At 40.7% G+C, this 21,294-nt stretch overlaps 1 protein-coding gene and 1 pseudogene across 9 annotated transcripts in view; one reads left to right on the top strand and one right to left on the bottom strand.

Moving 5' to 3' along the window:
• The window catches only part of DOK5 (docking protein 5), a 1,081,787-nt gene that overhangs the window by 835,413 nt on the left and 225,080 nt on the right, over positions 1-21,294 (top strand). The gene's annotated exons all lie outside the window — the stretch shown is intronic.
• Positions 10,792-12,570, bottom strand: LOC307174752 (adenylyl cyclase-associated protein 1-like; annotated as a pseudogene). The gene has a single exon. The product of its transcript is annotated as an adenylyl cyclase-associated protein 1-like (transcript).

Raw genomic sequence — 21,294 nt, 5'->3', positions numbered from 1 at the left:
AAAGAAAATAAACAACCTGATTTTTAGAATGTGCCAAAGACCTTAACAGACACTTCACAAAGAAGATATATAGATGGCAAATAAACATATGAAAGGATGCTTCATGTCATCAGAGAACTGCAAATTAAAACAGCAGTGAGATACAACTACATACCTATTAGAGTAGCTAAATTCCAGAGCACTGACAACACTAAATGCTAGCAAGGATGTGGAGCAATAAGAACTCTCATTCAGTGCTGGTGGAAATGCTATATGGTACAGCCACTTTGGAAGAGTTAGGCAGTTTCTTACAAGCCTAAACAGGCTCTTACCATATGATCCAGCAGTCATGCTTCTTGGTATTTAGTCAAAGGAGCTAAAAACTTATGTCCACACAAAAACATGTACACAGATGTTTATAGCAGCTTTATTCACAATTGCCAAAATGTGGAAGCAACCAGGATGCCCTTCAGTAACTAGTGAATGAATAAACTGTGGTACCTGTAGACAATGGAATGTTATTCAATGCTAAAAAGAAATGAGCTACTAAGTCACGAATAGACATGGTGGAAACTAAACGAACACTATTAAGTGAAAGAAGCCAATCTGAAAAGGCACAAAGGACATTCTAAAGGACATTCTAGAAAAGGCAAAATTATGAAGACAGTAAAATAATCAATGGTTGCCAGGGATTGGGGGGAAGGTAAAATGAATAGGCAGAGTACAGAGAATTTTTAGGGTAGTGAAACTATCTGTAAGATACTTTAATGTCACTATACATTTGTCCAAACCCATAGAATGTACAGCACCAAGAGCGAACCCTAATGTAAACTATAGACTTTGGGTGATAATGATGTGTCAGTATAGGTTCATTAATCGTAACAAATATCTATTCTGGTGGACAGTGGTGATAACGGAGGAGGTGAGGGGTATATAAGAAATCTCTGTACCTACCTCTTCATTGTACTGTGAACTTAAAACTTCTCTAAAGATATAGTCTTAACATGCAAAAAAAGAGAAAGATTTACTGTATATTTTTTCATCATAATGGAAGCCCTTATAAAGATCTGATGATATGACCTAGCCTGGTCCTGAAGCTAAGGGGTTATTTATGATGCTAAACTTGGGCTGGAATAGTGCCACTAGAGCCGTCATAGGGTGGTATATCCACAAATAGATGATGTAACTTCAGAGACAGGGGTTGGGAGCAATAAGACTCAGCTACCCCTCTCTACAATGTCATTCTGTTTCCTTGTTGACTAACACATTTCTGGGCAACATTTAATTTTGAGAACTTTCTTCATTAAACCATTCATTCACCCATCTCAAATTCAGCAAATACTTAGTTGAGTAAGTAGGAAGTGCTAGGCGTTAATACATTCAACAATTATCATTCGTCATCACTGGTTTCAGATACAACAGTGACCAAGACTATTTTCCTGCCCTCGAGGTGCATTTAGTCTAATACACTTATTTACACATCAAAAATATAAGTGAGGGCTTCCCTGGTGGCGCAGTGGTTGAGAGTCCACCTGCCGATGTAGGGGACACGGGTTCGTGCCCCGGTCCGGGAAGATCCCACATGCCGCGGAGCAGCTGGGCCCATGAGCCATGGCCGCTGAGCCTGCGCGTCCGGAGCCTGTGCTCCGCAACAGGAGAGGCCACAGCAGTGAGAGGCCCGCGTACCGCAAAAAAAAAATAATAAATAATAATAATAAGTGAATGTCATACTAAGTAGAGTGTAATATATGATAATGATAAATAAAGTGATATGGAAGTTTATAGAAGGATGACTTCTTCATGATTATGGGTGTCCAGACAGAATTAAGCAAAAAACGGTGAATTCAGAGATGAATAAGCAAGTTAGGTGTGGGAGAACAGAGAATAGTGAGGGGAAAAGACAATAGGTTGTACAGAAACAGGAGGGCAGAAGCATACTAGGAATAGGTATATAGTCCACTTTGACTAGAAAAGAATATTGAGTAGATGAAAAAAGTAAGAAGATTGAGATAGACCAAGGTCAAATTACAGAATGATAAAGTCATGGTGACTATGAATCTTAAGAAAACGAGGGAAAACACTAATAGTGAAGATCAGAACGAAGGAGAAAATGTTCTTAATGAAATCTCTGCTGGATCCCCTAGGGCTAAAAAGTATAAGTGAAAGTAATCATTTTAGATGTACAGGAAACCCAGAGAAAGCATTATCACGAAAGATCATTTCTGAAATTGAGACTATTAAGTAAAAAGAAGATAATCCCCACTTACATGGAAGTGGTAAGTAAATAGGTACAGTTGGCCAAAGATAGGGATATTTACTTCCATACTTACTTTTTACGTTAACAGTTCTTGAAATGTGATGCGTAAAGAGATGAATAGAATCTGATTGAAATAGAAAATTGTCTGTGGAGTGGCAATGCAGAAGGAAGAATGGATTTAATTGTAAATAATATAATTTCAAGGAATCTTTTTATGCATCCTCCACTACCCACCCCACTACTCAGATATATTTTCGATAAAAAATTAACTTGGGAGAGTAAATGAGTTAATATCAAAGGGAAGTGATTCAAGCTGTTAAGGAAGGCACTCTACAACACCAACCTGTTATTACTAATGATCACAATAATAATGAGAAATTGCTGCACAGGTCGGGGGTCTGCACCTTGTCTTTGAGAGAGAGGAGAAAAGAAAGAGCCAGTGTGTTCACACTGCCTATAGCACTGCATGGTACGGGAGCGAGGCAGGTAGGAGAGTAATTTTTTCCAATAGCTGATATTCACTTCTGGCATCTTTAGACATAGAGAATCATCAGATAACAGTTAACAAAAAAGTAGTAGTAGGAGCCCAAATGCCCACTAAATGTAAAAGCCTCAGCATTGTGCTGAGACACAACTGTAAATATTAGACTCTGCTGTTATGATAATGGCACGTATTTGGCACTCACCTATGCCACCCATCTGTTGGCTGTTCTCAGGATGGAAGCAAGACAGCGGGCTGGTTTCTTTCCTATTCAAAGCATGAGCAGTTTGCCATTCCTCATTTAGGATTTAATGTGCATTTTAGGGCAATTGCTCCAGCAGAAAATGATAAGGTAGGGAAGGAGAGAACAGCTCCTGGAGACCACAGATTATTCAGAGCCAACAGAGAGAAGAGCTGGTGAAGATGTTCAGTCTGAAGGCAGCCAGTTAATTCATATGTTTGAGGAATTCTGTGGTGAGCCTTGCTTCATGCCAGGGTTGGAAAAATAAGAGAGACTAAGAGCTTTTTCTGAACACAAATTTATTTTCTTAATACAATGGAAGTCTGGCCCAAAGATGCTTGGTTATCATTGTTTCCTTGTCATCTCCTCAATTCTATTTGTATTGTGAACTAGACAAAGCTCAGACACACGTCCTGAAAAATATTATAATCAAGTCTGATGAAATTCTGATTTCCTTCTAATATGTATTTGATCAGCCACTATAAATGACTATTTCTTTATTTCTTTCTGCTTATTAGACTATGTACTCATTGAAAGCAGGGGCATATTCATCTCAGTATTGATGATGTCTAACACATCATCCAGCATGGAAAAGATAAAAGCAAATATTTAAAGAAAGAATGGCAAGAAGGCTTAAGGGGAATACTTTACCCATAGCCCAGGTCTGTGATCAGGTCCTTGTGTCCAGTCACCTGAGATGACAGCGTAAGTGATTGGTACCTTGGGAACCTTATGCAAAAGTCTCATGGCTCTCAGAGAAGCCACACTGTAACCATCAAATAAGTATGTGTGTATTTCCAGGGGGAGAGGGGAGGCAGGAGGCTTCCCAACAGCACAATATGGTAGCCAGAGGATTCCAAACATCCAAGTGTTATTTAACTGATGCCATGGCCGGAACCAACCAGGAGACCATGATGACACTTCAGTTTGAGAACCTGGAGTAAGACTTACGGTCATCTCCACCACTTGGCCATTGGAGACAGTTAAGGATCTGACACACCGATTTCTAGGAGACTTAGATATACTTTATGCCAACTCATCATCCAGCAAGACTGAAAGCAGAACACATACTGATGAAAAGTGGTGGGACTGTGACTCATCCTGACCCACAGCTATTGATTGGCATTCTGGTATCAGGCCCCTGAAATTTTCCTGCAGTCTCTATGTACAGCACCTACAGCCAAGTAGAGTGATGGCCGTATCTTCCCAGAGATAATTTATGGTGAAGTCTCTGTTCTAGGGAAACTATTTTCACAAAAGTTTTCATTTCAATGATTCTTCATAAGATGTAATTTTTCCTGAATGTTCTTTGCCTTCAGGCACCTGCTCTGGAGCATTCTTCCCTCTGCTGTGGTGGTGCCTGAGATAGAAGAGTCCGCAGCCCAACTGCTGCTGCAAATAATGACTTTTACCTCCCAGTGTAGAATCTCAGGCTTCCGAGCCCCACAAAACTTAGAGAAAGGAAAGGAAAAGTTAGAACTTAGAGAAGGGAAAGGAAAAGATGGAATAGTGGATGGAGAGATACTTTGGAACCAAGGAAAGAAAGAAGAAATGTCCTTTGAGTAGAGATAACCCCAGCTGAGGAGGAAGGAAATTCTTATCTCTGCCTTATTTTGTGAGGTCATAGAGATGCCTTCTGACCTTCAATTTCTTCTTATGTAATATATTGCTCCCTTAAATATTCAACAAATAAGTCTTGGGTACCTACTCTATACTATGACCATTGTCTCCCAACTCTCCTCGAGGAGAAAAATTTCTTGTCTCCCAGAAGTTCTATACATAGGAGTATGTCTTCTTCACCCTCCTTCATCTAGCCTGAGGATTGAGCTCTACTTTGTGGGGGAAAAAAAGAGAATACAAACAAAAGCAAAAGAAAGAATTATGAATAAATAAGCCTCAGCTATTTTGCACTCTTATTCCGATCTTTCATAGACGGAATGATAATCGTTTATTCATCCATCCATCCATACTTTCAAAAAAAAGTTTTATTGAGTGTGTAGTGGGAATGCACACTGCTCAAAGGGATGGGGACATAAAAAGACCTTAGAATCACTGGTTCATGGTTCTCAGTGAATGGACAAAGATGTAGTATATCTGGAAACATTGTCCCCAAAATACGTATGTGGAATCCATTTTCTCTCAATCCCTACTTCCACCTGTGTTTTGATTTATATAATTTCCTGCCAGTTCTACAAGCATAAGTTATTCATCTGCTTATACCACTCCTGTCCTTCACATCAATAAGCTGTATATGTTTGAACTTATTGTGATCACCAAAAGTACACCAATTACCCCTAAACACACTGAAGAGCATCCTAGAAATGTTGATCAAGAAACAAATAAATGTACAATATACAAGTTTATTATCTAAAAGCTTGGAAACCTAAGATTTACCTTTGATTCTTCGCTCTTACTTCAACATCAAATCCATTAACAAGTCCTCTTAGATATACCCTCAACTATATTCAGAATCCATCTCTTCTCTCCATCCATACCACCACCATCCTCGTTCAAGCTTCCATCCTCTCCATCGTGGACAACTATGATTGTGTCCTCAAGTGATCCACCTGCTCTGTCATTCTACAGTCTTTTTCCACACAATTGTAAGAATAATCTTAAGGTAATCTAAATTTGATTATGCAACTTTCCCACATTAACCCTCCCTTGGTTTCTCATTACACCCGTTACTCAACTCAGGCCCCTTGTCATGACCTATAAAGCCTGTATGATCCAGCTCCTACTTAACTCTCATCCTTATCCCAGACCACTTATTCTTTAGATCTTTCTGCTCCAACCATATTGGGTACCTTACTCTTCCTAGAGTTTTTCAAGTTCATAACCATCTTATAGACTTTGAATTTGCTATGATTTCCTCTGATTTTAAATATTATCCCTTAGGCCATTACATGGCTGCCTTCTTATCTTTCAGATTTCAGCTCTGCTAAGAGAAACCTTCATTGACTATCCAGTCTAAAATGCCCTCCTAACTCTAGTCACTGTCACCTATCCTGATTGATTTTCTTCCTAGTAATTACAACGATAATTTACACGATTCTTGTCTGCCTTTGCTGATGAGAATGTGGTCTCTTTGGAGGTGAGGTCATGCGCATCTCATTCCTATCTATAATCCTCAGAATCTAGAAGAAGACCCACAACAGAGTAGGTGCTCAATAAATATGTGTTGGATTTTTTTTAATGAATTAATTCATTAAAGAACAGTAGACTGAGATAGATGGGTACTCCCAGACCCTTAACCCTGAGGAAATTTCTCCTGTGCCACTTGTTGGCTAAATAAACAAGAACAAACAATAAAACCAAAAAGCAAACAAAAAACAGACAAATTAACAATTGAAAGCATTTTAACTAATTACTGCAAATAAATACACCAAAAAACCCCCCAAATAAACACACAAAAAATCAATAACCACTGATTTTGTCTAATTTATTGCTGTTTGCTCTTCCTGTTGCAAGACCCAAGTATTTCCTGAACTGAGGGCCATCTTCAGCTCTTTCAGCCACCACTACCTTTCTCAGGTGATCCATTTAGTGGTTTCTTCCACCCGGAGTAATGTTTTCCCCAGAATTCTACCACCACAGGCTTCGGTAGAAATATCTGTGACACAGATACTACAGCCATTTTTCTCCCAAAAGTAAAAAGAACTGCTATCTTCTCACAAGGGGCCCCCAACACTTCCAAGGTGGCATCTTTTTTTTCTTTCCAGCGACGTGAATGCAATCTCAGGCACACAATAGAAGCAGTGCCGACAAAGTCTGTTCTTGTCAGCCTCACAAACAGCTTCATTACTTGCTAACTGCAAACATGGTTTGAAGCTGCTGCTCCTGCCAAGCTGAAGTCTTCAAACGCCGGGGTTGAGTGATTGAAAATTCCAGATTACAGGCAGAAGGGGATGAAGAGTTGTTTAGAGCTCTTGCTTATCCGCTAAAAGCCTCTGGCCAGAAACAGCTCTCTGCTTGAAGGAAAGTAAATTTCTTCCACAGCTGAAAATTAATGTGTTTTGAGGGAAATCTTGGCAGGACTTGTGGCAGGGAACGTGGCTTACAGGCCTGGGGTAGGCATGGGGAGTGATAACTAGCAGTCATTCCTCAAACCAGGGAGGTCCCCGTCTGACAATAACCAAGGCTGGGAGCACTAAGATTTAACTGTTTCTCTCAGTGTGAGATGGGATTAGTTATGCCATTGCAGAAAAACACGTCTGTAGGTTGATCATGGCTATAATTCTAATTGTATCATATTTGATGTAAGGGTTCTGTTTTATCTGACATCTTGAAAAACTGGACCACACATCATTGGACATGGAAGTGCCAGGATTCTGGTTGAATATTCAAGGATATAAGGACTTTAGCTGGGTTACTGAAATCTCTTTATCTTGAATTGTCTTCAACACCAAACTGTTCTTGAATTACAGATTCAAGTAGGAAGAAGAAACAGGAACAAATTTCCTCTATTCTCTATCACATTCTCTCAACATTCAACATATACATTCATTCATTCATTCAATTATTAGAAATTATGAATTGAATTCTTTCTGACACATGTTAGGTGATGGTTATGCAAAGTATCTGGATTCAGTAGCATGGTCCCTGCTGTCAGCTGCCTCATATTCCCCCTGGGGAAACAGAACAGATGCTTAAACAAATACTCAGGATGGAATGTGATGAGTCCCATAGTGTAGCTAAATATCAAGTGTTGGAGAACCCAGATGTTGGAGTGATTTGTTGCACTCACTTTTGGAAAGGACTTGACAAAGGTGGAAACCATAGAAGTTGAGTAGAATGAGATTTCCAGGTCTAGATTGGAGATGGAGGAATTGAATAAGTAGTTTTCTAAATAAATAAACACATACAAGCAAACATCTTTAGAGATTATTAGCTCTGGGGGTAAAGTTGTGGGCAGACCCTTTGAAGAATATAAGGAAGATTTTGCCTTTCTCACTCAAAAAATAATGCCCGTAAACATACCATTTTTAAAAATGTAATTCCAAGGAGATCACAGAAGCCTCCATAGCAGGTACAGATTAATACTTTAGGAGAACTTTAGTCTAAATCCCTTTAGTTCATTTTCACCTTTAATGCAGTATTTCTCAAAGTAAAGGCTGGGAGCCAGCTACATTAGAAACACCTGGGATGTTTGCTTAAAATGCAGATTCCTGGGGCCCCATTTCAGACCTATTAAAAAAGTTTCTCTAGTGTGGGGTTCAGGACTCTTCATTTTAACAACAGTTGTGAGATTCTGTTCAATGAAAACTTTAAAAGCTCCTGGGAGATTCTGGTGCACACTTCTAAACCCTGGAGCATTTCCTGTTTATTTGGACTCACTGTGACCCTTTTAAACTAGGGGTGTTGCCCACCTACATCTGCTGAGAGGCCTAAAGGACTTCACTCACAGAACATCACCTGTTTAGGATACCCTGATTCCCATCCTTCCTGCAAGTTCCGTATATTGAAGTTCAGCTTTTGACATCAAGTGCCGTTTATGCCTACCTTGTTCCCATGGGTGTGTCTTGTCTGCCTAACAAGACTGCAACTTCCCTGGGCTCTTGGGTCCTTGCTTTTCATCTTGTATCCTAGATGGCTGGGTGCATGGCATGTGCTTAACAAGTATTTATTCGTTGGTTATGGAATCAGTGTTCCTTCCTCTTATTCCTTGAACACATCTGGCCAGCCTCACTGTCATTCCATCAGGATCCAAATGGTTTCTATTTGTGGTGGGGATTTTTTGCATTTTGTTTTCGGCTGGTCTTGTACACCCCTGTGTCTACATCATCTGGTCTGTTTTATGAAGAATGTCTTGTTAGATTTATCCTCAGCTTTGCTTTTCTCTCCCCGGCCTCCCTGTGGTTCTTTCACAGAAAGCCCTTTGTGTTGAGCAAACAGGCTCTAATCTGCACATCTTCCTCTGCGCTTCAACAGGGCTGCCAGGTGAGCATCCCGACACCAGCCTGGAACAGCTGTTCAGGTGGTCCTGAGCAGTGGGCAGTGATTGTATGTGCAGTTCTCTTGTCTGATGGGCCCTGGGTCCAGCACGCTCGGGGAGGAAACCACAAGCACAAATGTTTGCCTTGCTGCCTGGAAGTCCTAAAAGCAGCTGCCTGCTGATTGATGATAACTTGCATAATGACACCGAGTGTTCAGTTGCTGCCAGGCGTGAGCGAGACCCTGCGAGCTCCCCTGTGCAAGCCCTGGCTGGTTGGCCAAATCCTTATCTTTCAGCATGCAGGCAGCAAAGACGGCAAGAGCCAGAAGGTATCTGATCCAAAGATGCCCATTACAACCCCGATGGTTTTACCACATGGAGAGAGCGAGGGAGCAGCTTGATGCTTTCCGCTTGCAAAGTCACTAAGAAAACTACACACAGGGGTTCAACACAGACATGGTGCCTCTATATCGGAATATCAGGATAGGATATACTAGTATTTTTATATTTTATGGATAAAATGGAGTCTATTATGGAGCTAGTAGAATTGGCTTCTAGAAACATTTCTCTTTTTTTTTTTTTGGTTTTAATTTTATTCTATTTTCTGTATAACTTTAAGTACATGAAGGTTCATTTCCACAGGCCTCAGGAAATGGGTAGAAATCACAGGACAGTTTCTCTTCCCACCAAAAAAAGTTATGTATTTTGGTAAAGTGTTTGTCCTAGAGGAAAAACTGAAATTTACAATAGCAATTCTGTGCAAGAGTTTTACACAAGACCTAAAACCAGCCTGCAATGGAGATTTTAGTCCTCTGTCCAGGTGCCCAGACAGAAGCCAAAAGCTGTTGAGCCTGACAGGGCAAAGGAAGCAACGACGATGGATGATGGGCACCCAGCATGGAAGGAGGAAGGGAAGCCAGATTCCTGGGAATGGTGTGGTTTTCCTTTTTTCTCTCTCTCTCTTTTTTTTTTTTTTTCTTTGCGGTATGCGGGCCTCTCGCTGTTGTGGCCTCTCCCGTTGCGGAGCACAGGCTCCAGACGCGCAGGCCCAGCAGCCATGGCTCACAGGCCCAGCCGCTCCGCGGCATGTGGGATCTTCCCGGACCCGGGCACGAACCCGTGTCCCCTGCATCGGCAGGAGGACTCTCAACCACTGCGCCACCAGGGAAGCCCTTTCTCTCTCTTTTTAACTCATCTCTGTAGGAAGGTGGTGGGCAGGGGTCCCAGAGAGAGGAAGGGTCCAAGACTCCTTTAGCTGGCCTGGGTGCAGGGCACCACCCCAGCAGTTAACACAGGACAACCTACTATCTCAGGTTCGGGCAGATACAGGATGGAATGCAGAAGAAAAGGAATGCTTATAGGAAATCATTTTGCTTGGAATGCTAGATGGCCAAGCTTCAGCCTTTGGTCCTATGCAACCCTTGCCTCACTTGTCAATAGTGAAAATTAGTTTAAGTTAGAAGAGCCAACTAGGGTCACACCAGGTTCTGCTACCTTCATGCTCATTGTTAGAAAAAGATTAACTTGTGTGAACGTTCTGATCTGTTAATTCCTGGGGACTGCTTTATTCTTCCCCAAAGTCTATTTTTTGGTCAAATAACCCCGAAGGCTGAAAGCTAAAACACACCTGTCCTGATGTGCACTTCCTTAAGAATGGACTGGCTGTATGGTTGAGCTGATACGGAAAAGCTGCACCTTCCTGCAGAAGATCAAAGACCTGCTATCCCACCCCAGATCTCAGCCTGAGGTATATTTCAGTGAAGGCAGGTAGCTGTGCTTCTCAAAGCAGAGAAGCAGTTTAAGAGCAGAAAGGTAGAGGAAATCTAGAAAAGAACCATCTTGATACAGATTTATCCCACGGTGTGAGGGAGAGGGCAAAGAACCCAGTGGCACTTTGCTTATCCAGCAATTTCTGTCACTGTGGTGACCAACTTCTGCCCATTCCATACGGTCTTGAACTGCTCAGGGACTGGGAACTCATTGAGGTCACCACCTTCTGTAGGAATGAGGACATTCATCTCAGAAGATTTGGCACTGACTATCTCACAATCCAGGGAATTCTTGCTCAGGTAAACGTGGCAGCCATCTGTTTTGTTGATGGAAATGGTCAGCACTTTACCCGTTACCTGAACTTTGACATCCCTACAATTGATTATCTCCACAATGCCCACCACGTCATTGAACACCAGACCAAGTTTCTTACAGTTATCTACTGTAGCAGAGTTAATTTTGCCCTTGATTTGCAATGTTGAGTTGACACACTAGAATATGTAAGCTGCCTGTTTCAGCTCTATGTCATCTATCACCAGGTTGGGAACATTCTCCTGATTTTCCACTCTCCACTTCTTGCCCTTCAGTTCAAGGAGAGCTGGCTCCTTCTTTGTGACTGGTTTGGGGGATGGGCTGACTCCTGGTTTAGATGCAGAGAATGGTTTGGGGCCACTTCGTTCTGGAGCACTCTGAGCGTTCAAGGCAGGGTTCTTTTGAGTCTTCATGTCACCAGATACAAGTTTCAGGGCATGTGTGACGCTCTCCCCCTGATTAACCTGTGCAAACAGTGCTGAGCGGGAAGCAGACTCATCTGAGCCTGAACTGGTGGGGACTCGGGGGGAGGTGGGCCTGAGGTGGCGGGGGAGGACCCGATCCAGCAGAGGGTCCAGATGGCAATCCACTCAGTCCTTTTGCCACGGCCCGGTTTTGCTCCAGGCTAGTCCAGTGGTATGGAGCTCTTTAATGTAAGCCTGCAGCTCTGTCCATATACTCAAGTAAGCTTTGACCCAGCCCACATCTTTGTACTCCTTGAGGAGTCAGTTTGTATAAAACATGGCAGCATCATTCATTTCCTTCACTTAGGGACCAGACTTGGGAGCCATAGCCACCCAACCCAGGGCCTGGGTACTTTCGCTGACAGCTGACAGGTGATTGAACAACTTGCTGCCTCGGTTCTTCTCCCGAAAGGTTATCACTTCTTGGATCTGCTCGGAGATGGGTGCCAACAAATCAGAAAGCTTATTGCCTGCTGGCTGCTGGCCTTGAGAGGCTGTAACCAAGAGCACTCACTCCAACTTCAGACCTGTGTGGGCCGTCTCCACATATGCTTCTGCACATCTCCCCCAATCTCTTTACCGATCTTGAGGTACTCTGCCACAGGACCGGCCAACGGTGAGTCAAACGCTTGCACCTATGGAGTCGTTCCTGCTTTTGCAGCACTGTCTCTACACCCACGGTGCGTGTCAGGGGCACGGAGCCTGCCTTCAGGCGGCCCACCGCTCTCTCCAATCTTTCTACCAGATTTTGCATGTCAGCCATAATGTAGCACCTGCTCAGAGCTCTGCCTCACCTCGGGACTGTGCTCAGCCGCTCTCCCTAGAAACATTTCTTAAGGAGATTTTTTCTTCTACTGAGGCCAGATTCTAAGCCAGCCACACTTATGTTCATTACCTTACCATAGGATTTGGCTCACTGGTGTGAAAACAAACTATGTAGTCTTTGAAATTAAAATGGCCTACCAAAGTGGTTAAAAATGGCAACGAAAAGTGGAAGAATACCAATGTACAATCTTTTGCATCAGCATTTCTCAAATCACTCTCTTTCATCCATTTTTATTTCTACTGATTTAGTTGAAACCCTTACCACTTCTGTTGAGATCCTAACAGGTTCCCTTACCTGCAGTCTCACCCTGCTGTAATTTATTCTCCACATGGCAGAGAGATTTCCCACAGTCGTCATGGGTCACGTTATTCTTCTCATTGGCTCTCTTGGGTTGCCTGTGGCGGGAAATGTCCAAACTCTCTGTTGCAGACTAGAGTGTGCATCGTGATTCTCCACTTCTCTCTAAATGCGGATAAACCTCCTCAACCAAGGGGCCTATAAGCTGCAAAGTGATCAGGTTTCTGTCTACATCTCCACAGGCAGGGGACCCTTTACTCTTTACCTCTCACGTTGTTCTGTCTACCCTGGCTTGGCCTGCCTTTTGTGTCGGTAGCCATTACATTTATCACATTGAATTCTGCAGAATGTAAGTCATGAAAGATGTTAACTGGAGCTGTTAAAAAAATTGGTCAAAGAAATTTGAGAAATTGGTGAATATTAAATCACACTATCATACTAAAGTCTGAACATCCTATTCTTAAAAAAAAAGAAAAAGAAAAAAGCAGCTTTGCTTAACCAAACATAGCTGAACTGAGAATACCTTTTTTTGGAAACACACCTGGGTAAATCTGTTTTCTGGGTCAACAATCTGGAAGATTCACTCTTAAAGCTCTTTGCATCCTGGTCTCTCTTTTGCCCCCTCCCATACATACACTGATGTGAATTCTTCTGTTTTCCTTACGGCATACACCCATCACCCTTAGCACAGTGCTCTAACATTTACTATCTCAAGATTCCTTTGGATATAATTTGCAAAAAACAAATTCAGATTAGTTTTAGCAAATGGGGAAGATTTCATATTGGCAAATATAATGGTGGATGGCAGTCTTGGTTATAACTTAGTAGTTCTCAGTAGAGGATGATTTTGTCCCTCCACCTGCTGTCCCCCAGGCGAAATCTGACAATGTCTGAAGACATTTTTGTTGTCACAACTGCACGAAAGTGGTGCTACTGGCATCTAGTGCCAGGTAGAGGTAGGCACCCTCACCACCACCAGGAGGAAGTATTGAGCCCAAAATGTCAGCGGTGCCAAAATTGAGAAACTCGACTAGATCCAAACACTCAAGTTATTAGGAATTCTTTGTTATTCCTCTCTCATTTCTTCTGTCAAAGCTTGATTTTATCTTTGTCTGCGTAGCAGGAAATATGCCTGGTGTCCATATCAGATTCCCTTAAATCTAGTTTTATGACCTAATAGAAGAAAAGTCTTCTTCACTAATTTCAACCAGAAAAATATGCAAGAATTTATTTAATTGGTCCAGGTTTAATCATGTGTTCATTACAAAATCACTTCCTGTAGCTGTTACAATGATCCCAACATAGGCCATGTTCCCATCTTTGGGGAGATGGCATGAGAATTGGGGTGGGGTGGGCAAAACTGTATTAGTCAGACAAAAGCAACATTTATCACACTTTCTTAGAATTCACTTCCTCATTTTAAAAATAGAAATGATAATTTATTTCATAAAACATCATTGTGAGACATTTTTAATGTATATAACGAGTCTAACAATATTTGAAATAAGAGAGATGTTTAATAAATGGTAGATATGATTCGTAGATGCTTTTTAATGTTTTTACTGTGGCAAGAACACTTAACAGGAGATCAACCCTCTTAACACGTCCTTAAGTCCGCGATGCGGTATTGTTTACTACAGGCACAATATCGTATGGCAGATCTCTAGAACGTATTCCTCTCTCATGACTGCAATTCGATACCCTTTGAGAAGCAACTCCCCAACCCCCCTTCCCTCAGTCCTGGTAACCACCATTCTACTCTCTATTTCTATAAGTTTGACTATTTTAAAGACTTCATATAAGCAGAATCATACAATATTTGTCCCTTGTGTCCAGCTTACTTCACTTAGCATAATGTCCTCCAGGTTCATCCGTGTTGTCATATATGGCAGGATTTCCTTCTTTTTCTAAGGCTGAGTAATATTACATTTTATGTATGTGTGTATATATATATATATATATACACACACACACACACACACACACACACACACACACACACACATATATATCACACTTTCTTTATCCATTCATCATCAATGGACATTTAGGTTGTTTCTATGTCTTGGCTATTGTGAATAATGCTGCAATGAACAAGGGAGTGCATGTATTTCTTACAGATCCTTATTTCAGTTCTTTTGGATATATAGCCAGAAGCAGGATTGCAGGGTCATAGGGTAATTCTATATTTTAATGTTTTCAGGAGTCTCCATACTGTTTTCCATAGTGGCTGCATCATTTTACATTCCTGCCAACAATGTATAAGAGTTTCAATTTCTCCACATCCTCACCAATACGTGTTTTGTTTGTTTTGCTTTAAAAATAGACATTCTAATAGGTGTGAGGTGATCTCTCGTTGTGGTTTTATTTGTATTTCTCTGATGATTAGTGATGTTGATCACCTTTTCTTATACCTGTTGGTCATTTGTATTTCTTCTTTGAAGAAATGTCTATACAAGTCCTTTGCCCATTTTTTAATGACTATTTCATTTTTGCCATTGAGTTGTAGGAGTTTCTTACATAATTTGGATATCAATCCTTTATCAGATATATGTTTTGCAAATATTTTCTCTCATTCTGTAGGTTGCCTTTTCGCTCTGTTGGTTGTTTTGTTTGCTTTGCAGAAGCTTTTTAGTTTGATGTAGTCCCATTTGTCTAATATTACTTTTGCTACTTGTGCTTTTGGTGTCATGTTAATTGGTAGCTATTTAATGATGATGCTGATTAGAAGACAAATAAGAAAGCAATATAAATAGTCAATCTCTAACATGAAAAGAAATCAATATCATATGTAGTCCAGAAATCAGGATAGAAAACATAATATTTATCTTTGGTTTTGATTTTTATTTTTAAGTGTCAGCAATTGGGCTTTTAAATTTGCTTGCTTACAGAAGTATACCACAAGCTGATAAAATATATCTGGTAGCTGTGGTGTCAGGAGTCCCTTTAGAGTTGTGAAATATACACAGTTTGGGGCTTCCCTGGTGGCGCAGTGGTTGAGCGTCCGCCTGCCGATGCAGGGGACGTGGGTTCGTGCCCCGGTCCGGGAAGATCCCACATAACACGGAGCGGCTGCGCCCGTGAGCCATGGCCGCTGAGCCTGCGCGTCCGGAGCCTGTGCTCCGCAACGGGAGAGGCCACAACAGTGAGAGGCCCGCATACCACAAAAAAAAAAAAAAAAAGCTTAATATACACAGTTTGAAATATTGGGTGTCAAGGTAGCATTTAAATCCTCAGACCAATTAAGACTAATTATTGAGTGAATAGTAATACTTTTCTTCAACAATGTGAAAGTTAAATTAAAACTTATTTTCAAATTAGAAGTTAACACCTACTACCTGTCAGTCAGTCAAATGTTTGTTTGAGGATCTGGTTAGGAAAAAAATAGAGATTAAAAATACTAAAGTCAAGTCAAGTCTTTCTTATATTATGAGCATTATACTTAGATTATACAAAAATCTTGCTTTTTAAACCAGTACTGTGGAAAACCTAAAATAGATTTTTCTGAAACTCATGAACAAGGTCTAGTTAAAGGTGTCAAGCACGTGTGAATTGTAGGTAACTCATGGGCTTGGAATGGCAGAAACGTCCCATCGGTTGTTGCCAACTGACAACAATCTCATTGTTCTCTCCAGCTATATTAAAATTACATAATATTTCTCCTGTTTTATGTGAGCTCTGGTGGAGAGCTATAAAAAGTAAACAGATAGGTAAGAACCTGGCTACAGAGATTAGCGCAGGAGGAAAACCTTACCATGGCAGTCAGCAAAGAAGACCATCTTGTTGGGTATAAAAATCACGAGTAAATACACACAGGGTGTACACACATATATGAAGTATATTCCAGGCTTCACCCACTGTGCTACAGAAGCTAAAATTTTGCTCACTGGGTTATGGATAACATATGAAGGGTGCTGTGCAGTGTAGAAACAAAGATATCAGAAATGGCCAATGTGAACCACGTTTTCTGATGATCAATAAATACGGAGTAGGCTCAGTTTTATATTCAACTATATATTTTTCTTTTTTTAACATCTTTATTGGAGTATAATTGATTTACAATGGTGTGTTAGTTTCTGCTTTATAACAAAGTGAATCAGCCATACATGTACATATATCCCCATTTCCCCTCCCTCTTGCATCTTCCTCCCACACTCCCTATCCCACCCCTCTAGGTGTTCACAAAGCACCGAGCTGATCTCCCTGTGCTACTATTGCTGCTATTGCTAAGTAGTATTCCACTGAATGAATGTACCACATTTTTAAAAATTTCATTAAAAAATATCATTCTTCCATAGAATGGAACAAAGTAATGTATATTACAACATTGGTATGTCTCAAAAATATTCCCTTACCAACACCAATAACCTTGGTGTTTCATTGACCAATAATCCTATGAATTTGCAATGTTACCTCCCCCTCCTCTCATTTCACAAATGTGGAAGCACAAGCCCTTAACCACTAGGCTGTATAGAGACTGAATTCATGCCTTAGAGCTGGTTCTCAGTACCCGCTTATATATCTAAGTGGTTAGTAACTCCAAGCTAAATGAGCTAATCAAATTTAGGAGTATTGTGAGTATACATAGATTGTTGTTTTCCAAGTTCTGTGGGCATGGAAGGAGAGCTGTGTTCAGGAGAGCTGTGTTCTTGACTCTTTGAAAAAGAGAGTTAGGTTTATCAATTCAGAAGGGCCTGTGTTTCTACTCTCTAAATAAGAGACTGTTAACAAATGTCATATCATCGTGGCAAAAACTTTCTTACAATATGCCAAATTCCTTTGCTCCACTCTCTTGTACCTTAAATAGACTAGTACACTTAAGCACTCAAAATCAAATCATTGGAAGATGTTTTATATAAAAAGTCTCTTAGTGCTTTTTCCCCGCCCTTCTTATTAAAATGTCAACACCTAAGTCTAACCATGGAGAAGGTATTGTTTGCTGGATGAATAATCTTAGCCAGTGAATGGTCCTTTCCCTCATGCCTCCCTCCTTCAAAAAGAGGATTAAGCCATTTTTCCCTCTGAATTCAACAACTAAAGTAATAAAAATGATGTTTTTCTTTATAAAGTCAAGAAATTACAAGTTTACTAGTTTTCTGGGTTCAAATTTTAACCCTCAACAACCCTGTATGGCATTCCTGAGAGGGTAAACCCCTGTTTTCTTTTTCCCAAATGATGACAGGAAAATTCTTCTTTCAATGTACCAGAAAAGGCAGAATTAATACAATATTGGTAACACTGAAAAAGAGAAAAAGAAAAACAAAGAAAAGCAACAAACAATCATTAATCATTGAGCATTTTACAAACACTACCTCATTTATCCCTTCATTGGTAGTGGAAGTATTACCATTATCACAGATAATTGTGGCTCCATGAGGTGATATTATCTACACAAAATCACTCAGATGCTAAGAGGTGAAATTGGGATTTAAACTTAAGTCATTTTTGACCCCATATCCCTTATGTGTGTACATTCAGCCATATGGAGTATTTCATCAAAACTCACTTCTTTGCTCTTTTCTCGTAAGTTTAAGAATTACTGGATATTAACCTGTTAACCTTTTATTCTTCCTCACCGAATGTTATTCTTAAATAGGGAAAGGAAAATAAAATGTGCCCTCAGGAGCCAAAGTTGTTAGGTCTAGTTTACCCTACTGTTTCCCCCCCAACTTTGTCTACTCAACTTCCATTCCATGAGTTGAAAACTCCTGCTGATAAAATAGAAGCTGTTAATAATGGAATTCAACATCATACTCTAGTTTTTCACACTGGGGTGTTGAACATCAGGATTCCAATCTAGTCCCAATGTTTTTTCTATCTGCTTTCCTTGCGTGACCTCATTCATGTCCATGGACTAAATTATTATATCCGTGCTGCTTGTTTTCGAATCTCACTCCCCAGCCCATACATCTTCACTGTGCTCCAGATCCTTGAGTCCAAGTACTTTTTCTTCATTTAGAGGTTTCACTGGCGTCTAGAATTCAACAATTCCAAAACCAACTCTGTCACCTCTCTGCGAAATAAACATTATAGATGTGATAAAGAAAGAATGAAAAGGAAATAAGGAAGGAGGGAAGGAAATAAGGAAGGAGGGAAGAACCAGTTCCACATTCCGTGTTCTACTTTTCATTGAAGTACCACCAGCCATCCGGTGGCCAACCAAACACCAGAGCAGCACATTTGACTCCTCTTCATTTCTTGCAGCTGATCGATCTCCAGGACCCACTGGCTTTACAGTCTATATTTCTCAAGTAGTCATCCTTTTTGCCCCTAATGTTGTTTAGTCTCTGGCATCTATTTTCAAGAATCAATCCACTAGCTTTCTAAAGGGGTTTCTATTCAATCTTTTTCCTTGTCCACTCCTACAATCTGAACTCCATGCTGTAATACGAGGTAAACGTTTAAAAATGAATATCTGAAGATGCCAATCCCTGTTCCTGCTGTAGTACTATAGGGTTTAAAGCATGGAGCCAGACTGCCTGGGTTTGATCCTGGCTCTGTCATTTATGACCTTGGGAAAGTTACTTAACCTCTCTATGCATCAATTTTGTTTTTGTAAAATAAGGATAATAATAATGATAACCTTATGGGATTACTATGAAATTAACCACATGAAATGCATACTATGTAAGTGCTATATAAATGTTAGTTGTTTTAGTTTTTTTCTTATTATTGCTGAAACACTTCAGTGAAGCCCAAACTCCATTACAGGACTTACCAGGTTTTTTGTGTTCTGACTACCATGTACCTCACTGGTCTAATTCCTCAACACTTTTCACTCTCACTGTAGAAGCTCTGGCTATAAATTTCTTTCACTTCTTCCAGTGTACACTGCTTTCTTTTATCTCTGGCTAGTCCTTATGTCTGGAACACATTTTCCTAACCACCCACCTCCTCTTCTTCCTTAAGGTCTCAGTATAGGTATTTCTTCCTCCTGGAAGCTCTCCTTGAATCCCTAACCTGAGTTAGGTGCCCTTCCTCAGTGATGCTATGACATCCCACAGCTGCTCCATCTACACTTACCATATCTCTCCAGAGCACTGTGACTGACCATCTACATATCTGTCTTCACCACTAAATGTGCAGACACCGTGAGTGTGGGCACGCTGTCTTCCTTGTATTCTTTGACATAGCATCCACTGCAAAGTACGTTCTTTATAAATATTTACTGAATGTGTTAACTAAAGAGACTTTTTGCACTTTGTTGATGCACAAATGTTCACAATCAAATATGCTCCCTACCTTACCCAGTTTCTAGTGGAAAATATAAAGAAAATAAATTCGTTAATTCTAAACCTGGTAGATTGGGCTGTGGAGGAGGAACATCTCCCTGCCGCCCAGTGACTTTGCTGTTTTTTGCTACAGTTCCTGAACTCATCAGTGCAATATTAGCTATAGTCATAATTTTGATTGGATTTTTTTTCTCCCATTGTCGCTTGTTAGGCTCTCTGTTTATTTCCTCAAACTTAATAAAACTTACTGTATTTCATAACCATTATGGTGTAGATTATCAGAGTCTCAAGACCCAAAGATTACTGAAGAATTATAATTTGAAGAGCAATGATTTATTAGTTATAGCAGTTTTATTTAAATAAACAAGAGAATATAAGATTCCTCTTAAATTCATTTACAATTCCAAAGAAATTTCCACAGATATGTGTGAGGAACAGTCATAATCACTTTTTCTTTATAATCACTTTTTTTTTTTTTTGGCGGTACGAGGGCCTCTCACTGTTGTGGCCTCTCCCGTTGCGGAGCACAGGCTCCGGACGCGCAGGCTCAGCAGCCATGGCTCACGGGCCCAGCTGCTCCGCGGCATGTGGGATCTTCCCAGACCGGGGCACGAACCCGTGTCCCCTGCATCGGCAGGCGGACTCTCAACCACTGCGCCACCAGGGAAGCCCCCATAATCACTTATTTATGCTTCTACTGTATTCAAACCACTTTTAATGTTTGCTTGAATCATTGTTTCTTCTTGAATTGCCAGTGGTGATAGAAAGACAGTACCACATTATATTTGAAAGTACAGGGAGAATTTCTTCAATAATCCCAAAGGTAGTGAAATAAACTACTAAACAAGTATAATAAGTAACAGCAAAAGTACCATAAGTAATAAGTCATAGCAACATTTTCTAAGCGAATTTTCTACATATTAAGTTGCTACAAATATTTTTTTTTTGCTGAAACAAAAGAAAATAAAAAGAATAGAATTGGATAGGAATTTTACAAAATATGATTTGATCAAAAATAGGAAAATTTTAAATGCACAAAAGATTGCCCCACAGTCTCCACACTGTCTGGAAAAATAAGTGACAAGGTAAGACTATAAAGTAACTTTTCTAATCACATCTCCCAGTTTTCTGTCCATTGACTGGACAAATTTTAAAATAAAAACCAGCTTTTCCTTTCTTCTTTACTATCCCTGAGGCCACTTTAATTCTTTACATTCTAAGAATAGCTCCCAAAATAGGTAAGAATTTTCCAAGGGGAAATATTATTTCAATTTTCTTCATTCAATATCTACCACCCCAGGGCTTCCCTGGTGGCGCAGTGGTTGAGAGTCCGCCTGCCGATGCAGGGGACACGGGTTCGTGACCCGGTCCGGGAAGATCCCACATGCCGCGGAGCGGCTGGGCCCGTGAGCCATGGCCACTGAGCCTGCGCGTCCGGAACCTGTGCTTCGCAATGGGAGAGGCCACAACAGTGAGAGGGCCGCGTACCGCAGAAAAAAA

The sequence above is a fragment of the Stenella coeruleoalba genome (genome assembly GCF_951394435.1).
Source record: "Stenella coeruleoalba genome assembly, chromosome: 15".
NCBI classification, from domain to species: Eukaryota; Metazoa; Chordata; class Mammalia; order Artiodactyla; family Delphinidae; genus Stenella; species Stenella coeruleoalba.
This window is presented reverse-complemented; position numbering and strand designations above follow the sequence as displayed.